The 17,153-nt window shown below is 48.6% G+C and overlaps 1 protein-coding gene across 1 annotated transcript in view; it reads right to left on the bottom strand.

The window, feature by feature from the left end:
* Positions 1-17,153, bottom strand: part of EXOC4 (exocyst complex component 4) — an 809,165-nt gene that overhangs the window by 683,616 nt on the left and 108,396 nt on the right. The gene's annotated exons all lie outside the window — the stretch shown is intronic.

Here is a 17,153-nt window from a genome sequence, read left to right as displayed (position 1 = left end):
CCTTTTTTATTTCTCTTTTTATTATTTTGGAGATCTAGAAAACCCATTCTTACTTTTTTGATGTAGGACAGATATTTCCAAAAACATATACCAAACTTATAAACAATCTTAAGAAAAAGTGTATAGCACCAAAAGTGAATGAACAACAGTGAAATGTGAATACTGTGTTATAAATAGACAATACAATAAAAAAAAGTCCAAAAAAGTGCTAAAAGTGAAAAAAAAATTTGAGGTTTGTCTTACCGTAAAATCCTTTTCTCTGAGTTCATTGATGGACGCAGTCTCTGATCTTCATATCAGTAGGGTTATACTGCCCCCTACAGGAGTAGGACACTAGGAAGAAAAAAGTTCTGGCTACGCCTATAGGCAGTCCCAAGGGGTATATCCTCTCTCCCTGCTATAGGAAGTCAGTTTTGTATCAAAGCAGTGTGAGAGAACATAATACCAACCCAACTCAAATAGAGGGGCGGGTACTGCGTCCATCAATGAACTCAGAGAAAAGGATTTTAGGGTAAGACAAAAATACAATTTTCTCTATAGTTCATTGACGGACGCAGTCTTTGGTCTTCATATCAGTAGGGACGTCCCAAATCAGTGCCATAAAAATGAGGGGTGGGAACAGCAGAAAAATAATTTCTCAAGGCTAAACCATAGCCCACCAGGCAACATAGGACTCATCAGAACAAGCGCCCGAGGAGAATACGCCTTAACAGGGAAAGGAGGAACCTAACCCTTAAATAAATAAGCCTGCGCATGATCTGTCTGATCCACTTGGAAATAGTCGCAGCAGAGGCAGGCAGCCCTTTCTTTGGGCCATCCCTGAGTACAAAGAGCGAATCTAACTTTCGAAAAAAAAGACTCAGTAGTCGCCAAGTACACCCTGAGTGCCCGAACCACATCCAAAGTATGTAATGCAATTTCCTTAGGATGTTTAGGCTTAGGACACAAAGTAGGTAACATGATGTCCTTATTTAAGTGAAAACTGGAAACCACCTTCGGAAGGAAGGACGGACCTGGGCAAAGTACCATTTTATCCCTGTGAACCACAAGAGAGGGAGAACGACAGGACAATGCTGCCAGTAACGACACCCTGCGCACAGATGTAATAGCCACCAAGAAGGCCACCTTCTGGGATAGCGTAAGCAGAGGAATCTTCCGAATATCTTCAAAGGGAGGTTTCTGGAGAACCGACAGCACCAAATTAAGGTCCCAAGGTGCCAGCGGAGGTCGCACCGGAGGTGCCAAGTGTTGCACCCTCTGGATAATGCTACGCACCAGGGAATGGGCAGCCAGTGGCCTTTGGAAGAAAATTGCCAAGGCCAAAACCTGACCCTTGATAGTACTCAAGGCTAACTTTTGATCAACTCCCCGTTGAAGGAAAGCCAAGATCCGAGCCACAGAGTAAGAGCAAGGGAGAATCCCAAGGGACTCACACCACGCAATATACGACTTCAATGTACGATGATAGATGTTCTGAGAAGTTGCTTTCCTCGCTTTAAGCAGAGTAGGAATCACTGAAGCAGGCAAACCCCTGTCCCTCAGCACCTGGCTTTCAACAGCCAAGCCGTCAAAGCCAGTGACTGTAAAACAGGATGGAAGATTGGCCCTTGAGAGAGTAGATCCCCCCCGAGAGCAAGTCTCCAAGAAGCATCTGCAACTAGCCTGACCAGTTTGGCGTACAAAGTTTGACGAAGCCAGTCCGGAGCCACAAGAATGACCAGAATCCCTTCCGCCGCAATCCAATGAAGGAATAACTGCTGGAACACCTCCAGATGGAGAGACCATTCCCCTTGATCCAAGGTCTGTCAACTGAAGAAATCCGCCTGCCAATTTTCCACTCCTGGAATGTGAACAGCGGAGAATGATGGAACAAAGCATTCCGCCCATCAGAGGATGCCGGCCACTTTCAAGGCCGCAAGGACACTTTTGGTGCCCCCTTGGTGGTTGACATAAGCCATGGCACTGTCCGATTGAATACGCACTGGATAATAGTCCAGTCTCATGGAAGGAACCAGGGACGACTTCTGAAGGTTCAGAATCCACCCAAACTCCTCCAGAGTTCTCATGGTGATCTCCAAATTTGTCACCAGCCCCGTGGGAGACTCCGTACGGAGAAGCAGGTCATCCAGGACCAATATCCCCTACTGTCATAACAGCGCCAGGACCGGAGCCAACACCTTTGTGAAGACCCGAGGAGCAGAGGCGAGACCAAAGGATAATGTCACAAACTGATAGTGATCCTCTCCCACGGCAAAACGCCGTAACCGTTGGTGTCCTGCACATATTGGGATGTGAAGGAAGGCATCTTTGATGTCTATGGAGGCCAGGAAATCCCCATTATGTAGGAAAGCCACCACCATGTGAATGGATTCCATCTTGAATTTTTGAACTCGAACAAAGCAATTCAGTGCCTTTAGGTCCAGGATTGGACTCACCTTGCCCTCCTTCCTGGGGACTGTAAACAGGTTTGAACAGCCTTGAAAACGTTCCACACACGGAACCGGAATTATTACTCTCGGTTATACCAGGTCCTGTACCACCCGAAGAGAGCCTGTAAGCGATCCGTTGACAGTCTCACATTGGAAGGGAAGAACCTTACCGGTGGAACGGATCGAAACTTGATCTTGTACCCGGACCGTATGACCTTGTGAACCCATTTGTCTTGTATCAGGGATAACCACAGGTCCAGGAACTGGCAAAGACGTCCACCCACCACAGATACGGTGGGGGCACACCTTCAGACTGAAGGGGCCTTGTCCTCAGGGTCTGGAGAAACTCGATATTTGTTTGCCAGACCAGGGTCGCTTGGAACCACCCGAGGGGGCCTTGAAGGACTTTGACTTATCGACTGACCCTGAGGGACGAAAAAACGTATGTGCTGAAAAAGGAGGGCCCCGTCTGCAACGCGGGATCTTACCCTTGTTAGCCTGTGGGCGAAAGGTGCTCTTACCCCCTGTGAGACCTTTCATAATGTCATCCATGGTAGCCCAAAACAGGCAATCTCCTTGAAAAGGCAGATCAGTCAAGGCCTTCTTTGGAGGTCTGATCCGCAGACCAACACTTTAGCCAACGTATACGCCGGAGGACCACTGCCGAAAGCGACAGTCGGCCTAAAACAGGAGCAGCATCCAGCACAGAATCGCAAACAAATTGCAGTCCCTGCACCAGCTGGTCCAACTGCTCCTCAAAAGGCAGGAGGAAGAGGTTTCCCCTCCAGGTCATGGCGTAGTAACTTAGCCCATTCAGACAATGGTTGCGAGACAAGGGCAACCGTAAACACTGGTCTTAGTGCATACCTCACCAGGGAGTTCATATTGCGGTCCACAGACTTCGCCTTTCTATCCACTGGATCCTTAAAGGACAGGGAATCCTCCACTTGGATCATTGTAGCTTTATTCAGTCTTAAGACCGGAAGGTCCACCGTAGGTGGCACAGTCAACTTCTTTCTAAGGGACTCCTCAAAGGGGTAGCGTCTACCAATCCACTTAGGCACCTCAGGGGAACGCTTTGGGTGGTCCCATTCTTTTTTTAAGCATGTTGTCAAAATACACGGGAAAGGGAAAAACTTTTGCCGCTCTAGATGGCTTGTGAGTGCCAAACCTAACCTGCGCCTCATTCGCAGTCGCAGCTGCATCCTCCATTTTCAGGGTCTCACGCACAGACACAACCAGTGCGTCCACCAGTGCCTTTTCTTGCCCGTTGGCGGAGGTAGAGATGTCATCCTCACTGTCAGAAGAAACAGGGCGCAAGGTAGTAGACCTGGCAGGGAGACCCACGGTGGCTGAATCAGACTCAGAATCTGACACATCAGATGAGGCAGGGGTAGGTGAGGGCGTTTTTTGGCACCTCGCCCTTTCAAGGCCACCTCCACCCAGGACACAAACAATTCCAGGATTGCCAAAAGTGCATCTATGGACATCTGGGAACCGGGGGGCCCTGCGGTCTCCTTGAGGGGGTCAGGTGGGGACACATGTTCTGCAGGGTCCATGTTGCACCAGGGGAACCCGTCAGCAAAAAGTTACATTTTTTTTTTAATGTCCCACCGCGCTACAGCACCCCAAGAGGTTAGGCAGAGCGCACTGAAGACCCCCAGCAAAGAGAGAGACCGCCTCAGACTCACTACCCTACACCAAAGATGCACCAAGAGGCCCAGAACATCTGCACAGCACGTGCCTGCAGCGATCTTGATCCAGAAAGAAAGATCTGACGATCAACACTAGGGTATAGGGAAGGGCTCCACCAAGAAAAAACGCTTCCAGGAACTCCCAAAACATGGCCGCCAGTGATTCCTATTAGAAATGCACCGCAGAATGGCCACCGGGTGTGACCGCCGAATCTTGCAGAGCACATGGGATACAAGAAAATGGCGGCCGCTACTGAGGACCCTCATGGGGACCTCCCTGCCTCCTGGAGGGGATCAAGAGGAAGGGGACCCTAGGAGTAACAGGAAAACCCCCCCCCCCCCCCCCGCACAATCGTTAGTTCGTACGTCGCCGGTGGAAAACCCCCCGCCCCCAAGTGCGGCCTGACACTCGGTCCCAGTCCTCGGGAGTAGTTACAACCGTCCCAGAGCCCCAGTAGTGAGGGGAGCAGGTAGATGGGGAGTGCGTGATAGGACAGAGGGGAACCCGGGGTAATGGAAGGTCTGACCGTCCTAAGGAGGATCCCGTGTCCTTCCCAAAACCCGCTAGGGGGAGATGAGGGTACATGTTGCTTGTCATACCTGTAACAGGCGGGCACCTTCTCCTGACAGAACCCCTCTCCGCCGAAGTGGGGGGGCTGTCGGCCAATAGGAACGCTGCGACTCGGGCCTAGACCCGGTCGTATGCAAACTGGCGAGACGTTTAACTCGCGGGGCCAGTCCCCGTCCTGTGGGACTATATCGCGGCCGATCTTGCGTGGAGCTAGGGTCTGTGCGCGTGCACTCGCCTGCTGGCTGGGGTGACCACTGGGATATATATATCCAGCCCGTTGCCCAGATCCGGCTTAGTTGCTTGTAGATCTTACAGATAAAAAATCTGGAGAAAAAGCAAACTAGAAAAAACTATCTAGAATAAAACTATTCCAGGACCAGAGATCCCAGCAAGTTACGAGGTCCTTACTCCTGACTAGGCAGATTAAAACTAACATCCTATAGCAGGGAGAGAGGGTATACCACCTGGGACTGCCCATAGACGTAGCCAGAACTTTTTTCTACCTAGTGTCCTACTCCTGTAGGGGGCAGCATAACCCTACTGATACGAAGATCAGAGACTGCGTCCGTCAATGAACGACAGAGAAATTGGATTTTTGACGTACTGTAAAATCCATTTCTCTGATGTTCATTGACAGGCAAAGCTTCAGATCTTCATAACCAATTTGTTATACTGCCCCCTACAGGAGTAGGACACTAGGCAGAAAAATAAAGTCTGGCTACTCCCATTGGTGGTCCCATGGGGTATACTCCATCTCTCTCCTATAGGCAATCAGTTTTGTTACAAGCAGCGTCAAAGGAATTACAACTCCACAGAGGGGTGGGTGTGGAGTCTGTCGATGAACATCAGAGAAATGTATTTTACTGTAAGTCAAAAATCCCATTTTCTCTTTCGTTCATTGACGGACACAGTTTCAGAGTTTCATAACCGTTGGGACGTCCTAAAGTAGTGTTAAACATGAGGGGTGGGAAGAGCAAAAAAATTCCCAAGGCTAAACAGTAGCCAGCCAGGCAACAGGAGCTCAACCACAACTGGAGTCGACGCAAAAAAAACAATATGCCCTCGAAGAGGATCAGCCAAAAGAAGCATCCGCAGATGCCAACACATCCACTTTATAAAACTTTGTGAAAGTGTGCACCGACGACCAAGTGGCTGCCTTGTAAACCTGCCACTGACGCCTGATGATGGAAAGCCCAGGAGGCACTAAGCACCCGAGCATAGTGCGCCTTAACAGGCAAAGGAGGAACCTAACCTTTGATGGAATAGGCTTGAATCCCTGTCTGTCTGATCCATCTGGAAATGTTCGCAGAGGAAGCAGACAATCCTTTACGAGGCCCATCCGTGAGCACAAAAGATTGAGTCGGACTTCCCGAAAGACTCCGTAGCTGCCAGGTACACCCTAATTGCCTGGACCACAACCAAGGCATGCAAGGCAAATTCCTTCGGATGTTTAGGCCTGGGACACAGGGAAGGCAATACAATGTCTTCATTCAAATTAAAATCAGAGACAACCTTTGGAAGGAATGACGTACAGGGGTGAAAAACCACCTTATCTCTGTGAATTACCAGGTAAGGTGAAAGACAGGATAGCGCCGCCAGTTCCAACACCCTGCATGCAGAGGGGATAGCCATCAAAAAGGCCACCTTCTGGGGCAGCATAAGTAAGGGAATCTCCTGAAGATTCTCAAAGGGAGCATTCTGGAGGACCGAAAGCACCAAATTGAGGTCCAAATGCGGCAACCGAGCCCACATTGAAGAAACCAAAATGTCGCACCAGGGAGTGAGTGGCCAAAGATAGTTGAAAGAAGACCACCAACACCGACACCTGGCATTTGATGGTACTCAAGGCCAATTTCTGTTCAACCCCCTGTTGAAGGAAGGTCAAGACCTGAGCCACCAAGAAGGAGCGAGGATGAACCCCAAGAGACTCATACCACACAATGTACATCTTCCACGTACGATGGCAGATCCTCCTAGAAGTAGATTTCCTAGCTTTTAACAGTGCAGGAATCACTGCCTCAGATAAACCTCTATCCTTCAGCACGTGGCCTTCAACAGCCAAGCCATCAAAGCCAGCGACTGTAAAGCAGGATGGAAGATTGGTCCTTGGGACAGCAGATCCTCCCTGAGAGGAAGCTTCCAAGAAATGTCGGTGACCAGCCGCACCATATTGGAGTACCAAGCCCGGCGAGGCCAGACCGGAGCCACTAAGATGACCGGAATCCCTTCTGCCTCAATCCTGCATAGAAGTCTTGGCAGAAGCTTGAGAGGAGGAAAGGCGTAAATCAGGCGATCCTGACTGCGCGGGGCCACCAGCACGTCTGTGGTGCCCGCCAGAGGATCCCTTGACCGAGCCACAAACCTCGGCACCTTTCGGTAGAGCCGAGACACCAACAGATCCACCTCGGGGGTGCCCCACCGCAGACAAAACTGATGAAACACCTCCGGCTGAAGGGACCACTCCCCTTTCTCCAATGCCTGCCAACTGAGGTAATCCGCCAACCAATTTTCCACTCCGGGAATGGCGGAGAGGGCTCGAATGAAAACTTCTGCCCGCCTTGGAATGCCAGCTACCTCCAGAGCCACCAGGACACTTCTTGTGCCCCCTTGGTGATTGACATAAGCCACGGCCGTGGCATGGTTGGATTGAACGCGCAGTGGATAACCCTGAGGACGATCCATCCAATGGTCCACAGTCGGTTTGCTCGGAGTTTCAAGACATTGATTGCCCAGATCCCCTGAGCAGAATGCTTGCCGAGGACGCCTCCCCAGCTGGACAGGTTGGCATCTGTGGTGACCACTGTCCAATACAAGGGGAGGAAGGATTTGCCCAGCCGAAGCACCAGAGAACAAATCCACCATATCAGGGACTCCTTCCTTTCCCAACTCAGCCGGATCTGATTGTCCAGAGAGTCTTGTCCCATTTGGTCAGAATCTCCCTTTGCAGGGACTTCATATGAACTGTGCAAACAGAACCGCCTTGAAGGTAGACACTATCAGGTAAAGTACCCGCATGCAAGACTGGAGGGATGACCATCTGTTGGACAGCAGGAGACGAATTGCAGCCTGCAATTTCTGGAGTTTGTCCACAGGAAAGAGCACTCTGGCTAAGGCCGAGTACAGAGTCAGGCCTAGGTAGTCCAGCTTTGTGGAAAGAACCAGGGCAGATTTCTGAAAATTCAGAATCCAGCCGAACGTCCGCAGGATTTGTATTATGATTGCCAGGTTTTCCACCAGAGCAGGAGACTCCACTCGCAGAAGGAGATCGTCCAAGTAGCCCAGTACTGCGACCCCCCTTGGCATAGCAAAGCTAGCACCGGGGCTAACACTTTTGTGAAGACACGAGGAGCGGAGGCAAGACCAAAGGGTAACGCCACAAACTGATAATGCTCCTCTCCCACGGCAAAGAGGAGGAAGCACTGCTGACTGGCACATATTGGAATGTGAAGGTAAGCATCCTTGATGTCGATAGAGGTGAGGAAATACCCCTGACGCAGGGATACCACCACCGTGTGATTGGACTCCATTCTGAACTTCTGCACCCGCACAAAGCAGTTCAGCGCTGGAGGTCCAGGATTGGACGCACTTTGCCTTACTTCCTGGGAACTGTAAACAGGATTGAGAACCGGGACAATCACCCCTTGAAGAAAAAAGGTCATGTACTGCCCCAAACAGACCTTGGAAGCGGTCCAGGGACAGGCGCAAGTTGTTGGGAAAGAATCTTGCCGGGGAACAAGAGCGAAACTTGATCTTGTAGCAAGACCAAATTACTTATTGGACCTACTTGTCTTGCACCAGGGAAGTCCATGGGTCCGGAAACCATCGAAGACGTTCCCCCACCTCTGATCATGCTGAAGGAGCCTTGTCCCTGGGTCTGGAGAAGCCCGCTCTTGGCTTGCCAGACCAGGTTCATTTGGATCCTCCAGAGGGGGCCCTGAAAGGCTTTGAGCCATTGTCAGTTAACCCTGAGGGACAAAAAAACTTCTTAAGAGCCGAAAAGGAAGGCCCACGTCTACGATAAAGTTCTTTACCCTTAGTAGCCTGCGGAAGAAAGGTACTCTTCCCCCCTGTGAGACCTTTTATGATGTGATCCAGGGTAGCTCCAAACAGGCGATCTCCTTGAAAGGGAAGATCAGCCAAGGCATTTTTAGACGTGCAAACCAGCATTTGAGCCAAAAGACACACCGAAGCACCACTGCCAAAAAAGAGTGCTGAGCCACTAGGGGAGATGCATCAATAGAGGCATCACAGATAAACTGCAGCCCCTGCACCAGCTGGTCTTCCAGCTAAGCAAAGGCAGGGGGGAGCTGTTCTCCCTCCAGGTTACAGCGTAAAAGCTTAGCCCACTCGGTCAGTGTTTGCAAACACCAGGGCAAAAGTGAATACCGGCCTCAGTGCCAAACCAGCCAGAGTGTACATATTGGGGGCCACAGCCTCTGCCTTCCTGTCAGCCGGATCCTTAAAGGCTGGGGACTCTTCAACCAGAATCATGGTTGCCTTAGTCAATCTGGGTCCACCACCAGTGAAACAGTCCACTTCTTAAGAAAGGACCCCTAATAGGGGTAACACCTGGCAAAGCGCTTTGGGACCCCACAGGGGCGCTTTGGTCATCCCCACTATTTAGTGACAATTCTGTTAAAATAGGCAGGGAAAGGAAACACCTTTGCCGCTCTGGATGACTTGAGTGACAAAGGGAACCAGCGCCTCCGTCACAGCTGCGTCCCCCATCTTCATGGTCTCAAGCACAGATACAGTCAGTGCTTCCACCAGCGGCTTTTTGTGCACGGTTGCAGACGTGGAGTAATCATCCTCAGAGGATTTCCGGGCGCGTGGTTCCAGACCCAGCAGGGTGACCCACGTCTGCAGCGGTCGAATCAGATTCAAGATCTGATGAGACAGATGAGGCAGGGGAAGGCGGGGGCGCTTTTTGCTAGCCCGTTGCCCGAAGACCACCTCCACTTAGGATTCCAGGACCGCCGTCTGTGTATCGATGAATGGTTGGGCCCCGGAGGCCTCAGAGAGGGGATCAGGTGGGGAGATGTGCTCCAAAGACTTCATAAGTCACCAGGGGGACCCCACAAAAACTGTAATACACTGCAAAGGACAACCCCCCCTGCGCCTGCAGCACCACCCAGTTGCCAGGCACAGAGCACCAAACGATCCTCAGCAGAGAGGGAGAGAACCCCACCATACTCACCACCCAGCAGAAACAGGCACCTGCAGCAACCAGGATATTCTGCACTCCACGCGCGGCGATCAGGAAGTGAAAGGATCCAGGAGTGAGCACCAGGGGGATGGGAGCCCCTCCGCACAAATCGCCCCCCACAGGGCTCCACTGTCATGGCCGCCACAATTTAATGGCAAACCACCGCAAAATGGCCGCCGAACAAAAAAATATGGCCGCCGTGTATAGAAACACAAGCTACAACAAAATGGCGGCCCCACGCAGAACAACAAGGCTTACAGGGACCCAGGAAGGAACCCAGGCCTCAAGGACAGACCCAGACAGGACTCCTGCCAGGGTCCCCACCAGGTACCACCCCCCCCCCCCCCCCCTGACTGGGGTGACCACTGGATCTAGATTATCCAGCCCATCGCCCAGTCTGGCAGTTGATTGTAGATCTCACAGAAAAAATCCAGGAGGAAAAATTTCTATCTGAAACGGAAAGATTGCCAGGACCAAAGATCCCAGCAAGGAACTAGGTCCTTACCTCTAACTAGGCTGAAAAAGCTGAGTGCCTTTAGCAGAGAGAGGAAGTATACCCCCCTGGGACTGCCCATGGGTGTAGCCAGGCTTTTTTTCTGCCTAGTGTCCTACTCCTGTAGGGGACAGTATAACCCAACGGTTATGAAGATCTGAGTCTGTGTCCATCAATGAACAAAAGAGAAAGGATGTGTGTGTGTGTACATTATATACATATATATATATATATATATATATATATATATATATATATTGTGACAGGAAGTCAGCTAAATCTGGGAATGTAGTCACAGGAAGGTGATACATTTCCACCTGATTTAGAAAGTCCATTAATTAATTTAGGGTGTTGGCTACAGAGCTAGCCAGCAGGAAGTTGAAAGGCCTTCACCTGTTCAGAATGAGGGAGTTAAGGCTCTATAATTTGTTCAGAGAAAGTCCTATTGTTTGCTGCCTCCAGAAGCTGTGTCCTGAAGCCATGTGGGCTGGGAGCAGGAGGACAGTCAGCGTGTGCCTCCCGACAGGATGTGTGGGCCTGGGAGAAGACCCCCCGGAGTGATGTGTGCCCGGGACGGTAACCAAGGGTGAATACGTCTCAAAGGTGAGAAGACGAACTGTTGATGTGAAAGAAACAAAAGGACTGTGTTGCCCTGTGAAGCTATTATAAAAGGACTATTGAGTGTCCGCTGTAAGGACAAGGAAGTCTGCCCGACGGTAGGTTGGAGACAGACACTTAGGCAGGTTCCAGTTGTGAGAAGGTAGCCGCCCACAGAGGCAAGGATTTATTTTGTTTTATTTTATTTTGATGTTTTTGCTGCATGCACTTGTTTGAAGAATAAACCTGTTGTTTGCAAGCACTTTTGGGCTATCTCTCTGGGAAAACGCACCCCCCAAGGGGTCATCCACACCCGCCACCGAGCTAATCCCTTACATATGGTGGAGGATGCGGGCAGTGGGCATAAGCAGAGATCCCTGCAAGGAAGTGCAAATGTTTGATGAACTTTATCTGGTGCATGAGATTGCACAATCTATGTGTGCAGGAGAGAAGATCCTGACAGAAAAAAAAAAAAAAAAGTGTTTTAAAGAGACAGCGGTCTCAAAATTATTTGATGAACTTTGTTGTGTCTGGTGCAAGTGACTGCACAAACTGTGTGTGCAGGAAAAGAGATCTTGCAAGAGAGAGAGAAAAACTACATGTGTTGAAGAGACAGTGGTCTGAAAATTGTTTGCTGGACTGTGAAAAATTTGTTTGTGGAGTTATTGAAGATGGGGCGTTCAAAACGCCTGAAGAATGCAAAGATAGATGAAATGAGAGACCGGATTCTATGGATGGAGGGGATGTTGCCGTCTGAACCAGCCCCATCCATGACTAAAGAGAGTCTACTAAAGAGGAAGGTTGTTGTCCCTAGCAACACTGATGAAACCGCTATGGAGACGCAGTGTGCTCAGATGAAAAGTAAACTCAAAATGGAGGAGATGTTGAAACTTCTGATTATATCAAATGCAGCTCAACAGCAAGCAAATGCAGCTCAACAGCAGGCAAATGCGGATTTTCAGCAGAGCTTTGCAGCTCAACAAAAGGCTCATCAAGAGAGCATGGCAGGCTGGAAACAGAGACGCCAGCAGCCAATGGAGGCCATCGGTTTGGAGGAAACCGAGTATGTGTGCAGGGCTGAGTTGGATGCCTTGCAACGGAAAATGGAAGAAAAGGAACAAGCCTTGGAATTGCTTAAAATGGAGCATAGAAACTTGCAGGAAACGAATGAACTACTCAAGTCTCATGTGTCACATTGGGAAGAATCCACTGCTCTTCTTTTGGTCGAGTTGCAAAAACGCAGAGAGACTATAATGGAGAAAGATACCATCCTCATGGAAAAGGAAAGTGAAATTCAGACTTTGCAGAAGCAAAGTATGGCTGATATGTTGGAGTTGCGTAATCAGCTGGAAAAAAGTCTTCAGTCTTTGGGAGCTACAAAAATAGACCTGCAGGAGTCGCAGGAACAGAATGTTGCTCTGAAAGCGACATTGTCTCTCAGCGACAAAGAGAAAAGTGAAAGAGAGGCTAAATTACTGAGTACTGTGTATGAGCTCACTACTTTGAGCAATGTGGTAGATGAATGGCGTGCGGACTGTGAAAGTTGGAAAGGGGAAGCCCAACGTGTCCAGCAGCAGTTAAAGGAGAAAGAAGCCTGTGTGGCAGAATTACATTCTTATTCCCAGATGCTAGCCAATGAGGTGAAGGCTCTTATGCAGGGAAAAGGAGATTGTGAACATAAGAGGGAAAAAGTAGAGGCACAGCTTCTGGAATCGCAAGTCAAGGTGTCAGAAGGTGACCGATTGTGTGCTAAGCTGTCAGAGAAGGCAAACCGACTGCAGGTTGAGTTGGACAATGTTACAAATCAGCTTTCTCAAGCAGACAGCAAATCTAGAGAAATTGCGGAAGATTTTTCTATCTTGGAATCGCAGCTGCAAGACACGCAGGAACTCTTACAGGAAGAGAGGTGTCAAAGGCTGAGTTTTAGCACAAAGCTCAAACAAATGGAAGATGAGAAAAATGGCTTCCTGGAACAATTAAAAGAGGAGGCGGAAGCAAAGAAAAACCTATCAGAGCAAGTCGCAACATTGCAAGCTCAGATAGCGGATATGAAAAAACGCATGGAAGAAAGCGTTGGTTCATTACAGTGTGTTGAAGATGTGAAAAAGAAGTTTGATCAGATGCTTGGTGAAGAGAAGACTGTGTCTGCAAAATATGCAGAAGAACGCGCACGTGCAGAAACGGAGGTGCGTGATAACGAGAGCAAAGCCCTGTTCTTGGCTCGCTCTTTGGAGGAAGCTCTAGAGTGTAAGGCTGAACTAGAAAGTGTTAAACAGCTGCGTACAGAAATGGAAGAATTGGTCAGCTCCAAGGATGATGTTGTGAAAAGCGTTCAGGAGCTAGAAAAGTCTAAGCGAGCCTTAGAACAGCAAGTAGAAGAGATGAAGATTCCGTTGCAGGAACTGGAAGAGGAATTCCAGTCAACAGAGGATCTGTCCCAAAGAGGGGATAGTGTGCCTGATGCAGTTTTTAAAAGGATCAGTGTTTTGGGGTCTGTCCTGAGGGAGCCTCAGAAATGTGACGACATGTGGCTTGAATCACCCCTTTGGAATAAACCGTTCCTTCAAAAACTTCAAGCATTGGAAAATGTATCATTAGAACTTCAGCAAACAAAGGAGCTGAGTAAGAAATGTGGTGATTTCTCAGTTCAGGCTGAAAACCTAGTGGAGAAAACTAAGGCTGTTGGTGAAAACGTGAAGCAAATGAATAAGTGCCTTTCAGGGAGTGTTTCCAAAATGGAACTGGTGAAAGACGGGTGGCAGAAGTTTGATCGTGATCTTGAGATGCATTCCATGTGGAATTCAGATAGAGAAAAAGAACTAGGTGACCTTGAGCGGTCAAATAGTTCAGCAGAAAGTGCATTGAAGAAACCTGTAAAAGAATGTGTTGCAGTTCCATGCTTCTTCACTGATGCAGAGAGGAGGTCTATAATGGATACCACCCAGATCGCTGGGTTCAACTGTGTTGTTGCCTTTGACCCCTATGTTGGTGGAAGGAAAGTTGATGATGTTCTGGTTGGCTTCTTCTGTGAAGAGTTTGGCAAGAAATATAAACTGAATATCAAATCAAATAGTAGGCCTTTACTGCGACTCGCTCAGGAGGGCGAAAAGTTTAAGAAGTTGATGAGTGCAAATGCTTCAGATCTGCCTATGAATATGAAATGTTTGGTGAATGATATTGATATCTCTGGGAAAAGGAACAGGGGTCACTTTGAAGAAATGTGTGACAGCCTGTTGTCTCAATTGGAAAATCCTCTGCACAGCATCTTAGAGCAAGCAAAGCTCAAGAAGGAAGATCATTCCCTTTTACAACAAAAAGTCAATGATTGTGTACAGATGTATGGAGAGGCAACTCAAGTCACAGAGGGATGTCAAGAGTCCCTACTTGGAACAAAGCTTAGTGAAGCAAAGGTTCTCAAAGTTTTGTGGAAAACATTTATGGATTGCAGAGAGAGGCGTCTTAAGAATGTTGAAGACATTAAGACTAGCCCAATTGAGTTGCCTATGGATCACGGTCCTCCATGGTGGATTGGACAGACGGTTATGAGGGACAAGCTGTCTGACATTTATGAGAAAGCTGTCAATGAAGATGACAGAAACGAGAAGGAGCAAAATGATGCCAAAAATGCAGTTGAAGAATGTGTATATGAGATGAGAGACAAACTGTGTGGCATTTATGAGAAATCCGTCAATGAAGATGACAAAACAGTTTCATCCGGAAGCTTGAGAATAATAGGAGGCTTATCAGTGAGTCAGCAGTGCCTGACACATGCGTGCCTGGAAATATGTGTCCCAACCCTAGGGTTGAAACAAGAGGGGGGGGTATGTGACAGGAAGTCAGCTAAATCTGGGAATGTAGTCACAGGAAGGTGATACATTTCCACCTGATTTAGAAAGTCCATTAATTAATTTAGGGTGTTGGCTACAGAGCTAGCCAGCAGGAAGTTGAAAGGCCTTCACCTGTTCAGAATGAGGGAGTTAAGGCTCTATAATTTGTTCAGAGAAAGTCCTATTGTTTGCTGCCTCCAGAAGCTGTGTCCTGAAGCCATGTGGGCTGGGAGCAGGAGGACAGTCAGCGTGTGCCTCCCGACAGGATGTGTGGGCCTGGGAGAAGACCCCCCGGAGTGATGTGTGCCCGGGACGGTAACCAAGGGTGAATACGTCTCAAAGGTGAGAAGACGAACTGTTGATGTGAAAGAAACAAAAGGACTGTGTTGCCCTGTGAAGCTATTATAAAAGGACTATTGAGTGTCCGCTGTAAGGACAAGGAAGTCTGCCCGACGGTAGGTTGGAGACAGACACTTAGGCAGGTTCCAGTTGTGAGAAGGTAGCCGCCCACAGAGGCAAGGATTTATTTTGTTTTATTTTATTTTGATGTTTTTGCTGCATGCACTTGTTTGAAGAATAAACCTGTTGTTTGCAAGCACTTTTGGGCTATCTCTCTGGGAAAACGCACCCCCCAAGGGGTCATCCACACCCGCCACCGAGCTAATCCCTTACAATATATATAAAGCCAGATGAGGTCTCCAAAGTGTGGTATTTATTGGATGTGTAAGTTAAAAGCCAAAATAAAATAAATAATAAAACCACATGACAATGGGTGCCACTACCAACGTGGTATCGGACAGTGATCCGACGTCAGCACTAGTGTCCGTCTCCCCCCCCCCCCCCCCGACACATTTCATCCAATAGGATGTCATCAAGGGGTTCTCTAGTGTCAGACGTCAAACTAGTTTATATGGCCTCTCAGAGGTCATAGTGAGAGGCCATATAAACTAGCTTAAATTCTGACACTAGAGAACCCCCTTGATAACGTCATATTGGATAAAACACGTCGGGGAGGAGACACTATTGCTGACATTAGGCCACTGTCCGATACCGGGTTGGTAGTGGCACCCATTGTCATATGGTTTTAGGATTCATTTTATCTTGGCTTTTAACTTATACATCCAATAAATACTACACTATGGAGACCTCATCTGGCTCCCGGTGAGCTTTATTTACCACAGCTACATCTGGATGGTGCGAGTTGCTGGACAGCATTCCCTACAACAGATGGTGGATTTACACTGAGTGCATGTTTGCTGCAGTAACGGCAGCCAGCTTTCCTGGCGAGTGTCCATTTCACAGGGGTGCGGTGGATGATTCTGGAGCACTGTATAGGATCACTTCTCCACTTTTCAACTCACCACTAATTTTTTGTGCACATTTGTGCACTGAACTTTGTACCTTCACCAATAAGGTAATATTACTGATCCTATCATGGGACTAGGGCTGGGCGATAAATCGATTTAATCGATTTATCGATTTTTTAGTTTTAAACAATTATTTTTTTTTAAACTCGAGTTTTTTCTGCCTTGTGCAGCCACAAACTCCCCTGTAACGAAACACCGCCGCGCCTGGATGTGACGTCAGCTGCGGGGCGGGCGGTGCGTCTGTACAGGCCGGGGCTGCGGCGCGCTGTGATAGGTACAGTCTCCCTGGCCTGGATGTGACATCAGCTGCGGGGCGGGCGGTGCGTCTGTTCAGGCCGGGGCTGCGGCGCGCTGTGATAGGTACAGTCTCCCCGGCCTGGATGTGACGTCAGCTGCGGGGCGGGCGGTGCGTGGGGTGACAGGTATATATGACCGCACTTGTAAAAAGCAATGACAGCTGAGAGGAGCCATGGTTGTTCACATGTATCCACAGAACTAGTGGTTACTGCAGTTAGGGATGGATGTTTGAGCCTGGACACATCTGTCTACATCCAGCAGCAGAGCTAACATAGCTTTATTTAAAACACTGGTGATTCCAGCTGCAGGAATCTGCTGGTTCTTACCAAAGGAATTGGCAGACTGGCCCTAATCACCTTTGTGAATGAGAGCTTGTATGCACATTCTTTTCAATCAGCTTCCACCCAAAACAAAGTAGTTTGTGGAAAAAGGGATTTTTTAAATTCCAACTGTATTTTAATGAAGGCTCGTTTTACATCAAAAATTAACTACAGCATGGCTATTCTTATGTTCTGTGAGGATTGCAAGATTATCTGCTTTTCAGTTGCTTTCTGTTGGTTTAAAGATACAGATCAGCTGCAGAAACATTAACTTCCTGGAAGCATTCATTGCAATGTGATTTTTTTTTTTCTATTCCCCTTTAGGCTTGTTTACATAGTGGCTAGGGAGTTT

This window comes from Pelophylax lessonae, assembly GCF_965119305.1.
Source record: "Pelophylax lessonae genome assembly, chromosome: 4".
In the NCBI taxonomy this organism is placed as follows: Eukaryota; Metazoa; Chordata; class Amphibia; order Anura; family Ranidae; genus Pelophylax; species Pelophylax lessonae.
Note: the sequence above shows the minus strand (reverse complement) of the source record. Positions and strands in the feature narration are given on the sequence as shown.